Below are 6,000 nucleotides of genomic sequence, written 5' to 3'. Positions count from 1 at the left end.
AGATAATTTCAATGAAACCAAAAATACCTTAAAATAAGTATATTCTCACTAATAACAACTGTACTACTATATGAGTACGTATTTTGTATTGTTTCATTGAAAATAAAACAGCAAAGTCAATTTGGCTGTCATCTGTTTTAATATGAGACACAATTGTGTCAAAGTCATGATTTTTTTTTTCATGCTTGAAATAAGAAATTATTACTTTAAAAAAGTAGTTTTATACTTGTGAGTGTTAATGACACAGCTTTGCAACAGTTGATATTCTAGTTTCAAGCATGTTTTACTCAATATAGGTCATCAAATCTCAGTAACAAGCTGTAATATCTTACTGAGATAATTTAGGACCAAAACCCTTAAAACAAGTAAAACACTCTAACATAAAATCTGCTTAGTGAGAAGAATTATCTTATCAGACAGAAAATAAGCAAATATCACCCTTATTTGAGATATTTAATCGTACTTAGATTTCAGTTTTTGCAGTGCAGTTTAAGAAACTGTTCAAACTCAAAGTGTTTGTAAGGTACAAAGAAGAAAAATCCTGATAAACATCTTGAACCTGATTGAAAAATTAGATAATCTTATTAATCTCATTATGTGAATCATAAATTACTTAATTATTTATTAATGATAACTTTATGTATCTCATTAATCTACTGTGTGTACTCATTTGTCTATTTATTTATTTACTTATTCATGTATTTATTTATTCACTGTTGTGTTACAAACAAGTGTGTTAGAGATTGCTTGAAAAAGAAAAGGGGTAGGATTAATTAAGTTTCACTTTTTCCTACCCCTTTTCGGGCAAGCTGTAACGATGAACTGGAAAAAAGTGTGTATCGTAATGTAATTGTGTACCATGAATTGATTAACGTGGACTTACGACAACTTAAACAAGTTGAAAAATGTATTCGGGTGTTACCATTTAGTGGTCAATTGTACGGAATATATACTGTACTGTGCAATCTGCTAATACAAATTTCAATCAATCAATCAATCACATGTTGGAAATTAACTAACACACCAGAGGGCAGTGTTACAAAGTAGTCAGGTTATGTGTTTGTGTGACGTCACGCGTTACTTTAGCTGGAAGTAGACAGGACCACACCTGCTCATGGAAGTTGCCAGAAGCCTGCACAAATCTCTCAACAGGTTCATTGTACTGCAAAAGCAGGTTTAGGAAACGTAAACTGAATGTGGGTTCTTTAAGAAAACAAAACAATTTTATCCTAAAACAGAATCCGATATTTAGTACAAAAAAATCATGTTTTGATGAGTGGCATTTGGAGCTATTGTATGGTTCAACAAGTTGAAGCCACTACTGACCTCAACTGGAATATTTGCATCATATACCAATGCCATTGCAATTACTGTACCACAAAGGGTTCTCCAGTACTTATTCATCTTTATGAGTATTACATCCAGATTTTTAAAAACCATATGGTATCCTCTGTATCTTTATATTGCTTCACCCTTTCTCATATTAACCATCCATTTCTACAAACTGGCTTATTATTGTAATCAATTAATACCTCTGCACCCGAACTTGACTTCTGCATTCCCTCATCAACCCTGTCAGCTCAATAATGCTATTCAGCAGTATGGTTGAAGCTACCAAGGCAGCTTTCTGTTTAATCCTGTTTAATGGACTGATTACCTGATTTTATACCTGTGGTTGGACTTTTAATCCCTATGTTTATGGTTGGGTTGTACAGGGTACCGGTACTAGTATAGTATCGCTGTACTAATGAATCAAAAATGGTACTATACTCTACTATACGTGCCATTGCTGGTTTTTCGAGCAGAGGAGCATGTTCGGCAGCACACAATCACGGAGTACTTACAAGCAGACACAGTGTGTAGACAAAAAAGGGAGAACGCTCGCATTTTGGTCTAAAAATTGACAATAAAGGTGAAGCCATAACACTGAAACGCCCTCAGGAAGAGGTGCTTTAAGACATGGCTAGCTAGCTAGCAGCGAACATCCATCCGCAGTCTGCAGTGTTTCAGCTACTTCTAAATCACTGATCCTGGCCTCCATGGTGACAAATAAAATACGATTCTTTCAAGTATCACCCCTGCAGGACGAGGAATAGCTAAACATGCTTCACTACACACCGTAGGAGGATACAACAGCTCACCGGTGTCATCGCTAACAAAAGCCATGGGTGGATCCACACCTGACATCCACTGTAATGATACCAGGTACAGGAGCGTATCTAGTCAATACTACTATGATTACATCAATATTTTTTATCGTCACAAAATCTTTTCTTTTTTTTCCTTTTTTTAAATCCATATTATATTCTTAAACTCAGGAAATATGTTCCTGGACACATGAGAACTTAAATTATGACCAAAATATGATCCTGTAACTACTTGGTATCGGAACAATACCTAAATTTGTGTTATCATCCAAAACTAATGTAAAGCATCCAAACAACAGAAGAATAAGTGATAATTACATTTTAACAGAAGTGTTGATAGAACATGTTGAAACAGAAAATAACCAGAGATTAACAGTAAATGAACAAATAGATTAATAATCCATTTTTACAGCTTGTCCTTTATAATTTTGACAAAATAATAGAATGAGGAATGACACAATATGTTAACCTTTGTTTGCTTGCTTATTAATAAAAGACAAGTTGTCTAGTATGTTCACTATTTTATTTAAGGACATGATTGTTCTTTGATTGTAATAATAAACAGATGTTTAATGTACCCTAAGATTAGTTTTTTAAATAAAGCCAATAATGCCATTTTTTGTGGTCTTCTTTATTTAGAAAAGTATCCAAAAGTATCGGTACTAAAATATTGGTATCGAGACAACCCCAGTTTATGGTTAATCTGCTCTTTGTTATTACATATTTAAACCTAAGAACTGGGCTCTTCCTATCGTTTTCCCAAGACATGTATCAATGATGCCTTCTAAAACATTTCTATGTTCATCATAAACTACATATTCTGTCAACGTGTACTGTAGTAGAACAAACACAACAGAGGATTAGGTCAGGGGTCCCCAAACTACGGCCCGCGGGCCGGATACGGCCCCCCAGTGTCAAAATCCGGCCCACGGGAAGTCCCAAGTTAAAATATATATATATATTTTTTTTTTTTTTAATTTATTTTTTTTTTTAGCTACTCAGGCAAATCATATTGTCTAAAAATGCATTTTACCATCGATAACATGACATGCAGCAAGTGCGCTCTTTAAGTCAATTAGTACGCGAGGAATATATATGTATGAATACATATATATATATATATATATATATATATATATATATATATATATATATATATATATATATATATATATATATATATATATATATATACACACACATATAGACACATATACATACATTTATACACATATACATACATATATACACATATACATATATATATACATATATATATACATATATACACATATACATATATATATATATATATATACATGGACATATACATATACATAGACATATACATATACACACACATATATACACATTTACATATAATATATATATATATATAAGGACCCTCGATAGGCTGTCTATTTACACGTGACTTTTGCGACACTTCTGCCGTGTACGATTTTAGCAAGCGCATCCAGATTTGTGAGAGTGTAATACAACTTGTGCGCAAGCGCATTCAGAGGCGCATGCGTGTAATACAATCTGCGTGTCCGTATCTCAGGTGTGCCTACATTTAACCAACCACGGAAGACACCACGCAATTTAAACCAATCAGAAACAACGTACAAATTTCGTAGTGTCTTCCGTGGTTGGTTAAATGTAGGCACAATGGATTGATGGCTTGGTCAATCCACCTTCCAAAAACAACCAACAATACCCCGTTTACATTTTGTGATTTTAATATCAACCAAATATTAGTGATATTGTCATCATAAGCGCTAACGCAGACAAACTATTTATAGTGGCGACGTGATCACTACCGTGTGTCCCTATGTTTGCATCATTGAATGGTCTTCTGTTTGATCATAAACCATGAATCTCACCTGGACAGAAGAAGGCTGAAGATGTATTCCGACAAGTCGGTACACTTTGACATCCAATTTAAATCCAGGAATGGCAAGAACAACACGAAAAAATGTTTGGTCACCCCATTTCTTTGCGAGGATTACAAGTCATTCTTCATCCAAATGGGAATATATGAGTTGGCATCCTGATGACAGCAGGCCTTGGACATTAGGTGATGTTTTATTATGTTTGTTGGCTCTCATGAAGTCTGCAATAAGTAGAAATTATTGATGAAGAAAAAAGAGCAAACGTTGTGATGCATTTTTTTAAATAATGCGCCGCATATGCTTAAATTGATCAAAATATGAAAATATTAAATGTTATTATAAATGTGCCCGTTACTACATTACATATATACTTACATCATGTATATGAAGGTGTTTGGATGTTTTTTTAAGGACTTTATAGGCAGAATAGAGCGTCTCCCAAATGCTCAATTGTAAGCGGACGTTTGATAGCATTTATTTGATAGTTAGAATGCATAGTGAAGTGAAGTGAAGTGAATTATATTTATATAGCGCTTTTCTCTCGTGACTCAAAGCGCTTGTAGTCAGCTGGAGGCGTGTCTTAATGAAATTAAACAATGGATGTCTGCTGACTTTTTGCAACTCAACGTTAAGAAAACGGAAATGCTGATTATCCGTCCTGCTAGACACCAACACCTATTTAATAATACCACCTTAACATTTGACAACCAAACAATTACACAAGGCGACTCGGTAAAGAATTTGGGTATTATCTTCGACCCAACTCTCTCGTTTGAGTCACACATTAAGAGTGTTACTAAAACGGCCTTCTTACATCTCCGTAATATCACTAAAATCCGTTCCATTTTGTCCACTAGCGACGCTGAGATCCTTATTCATGCGTTCGTTACGTCTCGTCTCGATTACTGTAACATATTATTTTCGCGTCTCCCTATGGCTAGCATTAAAAGATTACAGTTGGTACAAAATGCGGCTGCTAGACTTTTGACAAGAACAAGAAAGTTTGATCATATTACGCCTATACTGGCTCACCTGCACTGGATTCCTGTGCACTTAAGATGTGACTTTAATGTTTTACTACTTACGTATAAAATACTACACGGTCTGGCTCCATCGTATCTTGCTGATTGTATTGTACCATATGTCCCAGGAAAAAAATCTGCGTTCAAAGAACTCCGGCTTATTAGTGATTCCCAGAGCCCAAAAAAAGTCTGTGGGCTATGGAGCGTTTTCTATTCAGGCTCCAGGACTCTGGAATGCCCTGCCAGTAACAGTTAGAGATGCTACCTCAGTAGAAACATTTAAGTCCCATCTTAAAAGTCATTTGTATACTCTAGCCTTTAAAGAGACCCCCCTTTTTAGACCTGGTTTCTCATTGTCATCCCATTGGGTTGAGTATGTGTATGGTATTTTTTTTTTTTTTTTTGTCATGAAAAATACAATCATGTGTGCTTACGGACTGTATCCCTGCAGACTGTATTGATCTATATTGATATATAATGTTGAAACCAGAAATATTAATAGCAGAAAGAAACAACCCTTTTGTGTGAATGACTGTGAATGAGTGTGAATGGGGGAGGGAGGTTGTTTGGGTTGGTGCACTAATTGTAAGTGCACCTTGTGTTTTTTATGTTGATTTAATTTAAAAAAAAAAAATATATATATATATATATATATATATATATATATATATATATATATATATATATATATATATATATATATATATATTTTTTTTTTTTTTAGATTTCTTGTGCGGCCTGGTACCAATCGATCCACGGACCGGTGGTTGGGGACCACTGCATTAAACCATATCTAATTGTATTTACAATCCGTAAAATACGAACGGGACAAGCGGTAGGAAATGGATGGATGGAAAATATGTAAAAGCACAGTTTAAACATCACAAAATGCCACAAATTCAGTCTGCCATTTTGAATATTCTGCTCGGAATACCTTTG

The sequence above is a fragment of the Nerophis lumbriciformis genome, linkage group LG02 (genome assembly GCF_033978685.3).
Source record: "Nerophis lumbriciformis linkage group LG02, RoL_Nlum_v2.1, whole genome shotgun sequence".
In the NCBI taxonomy this organism is placed as follows: domain Eukaryota; kingdom Metazoa; phylum Chordata; class Actinopteri; order Syngnathiformes; family Syngnathidae; genus Nerophis; species Nerophis lumbriciformis.
This window is presented reverse-complemented; position numbering follows the sequence as displayed.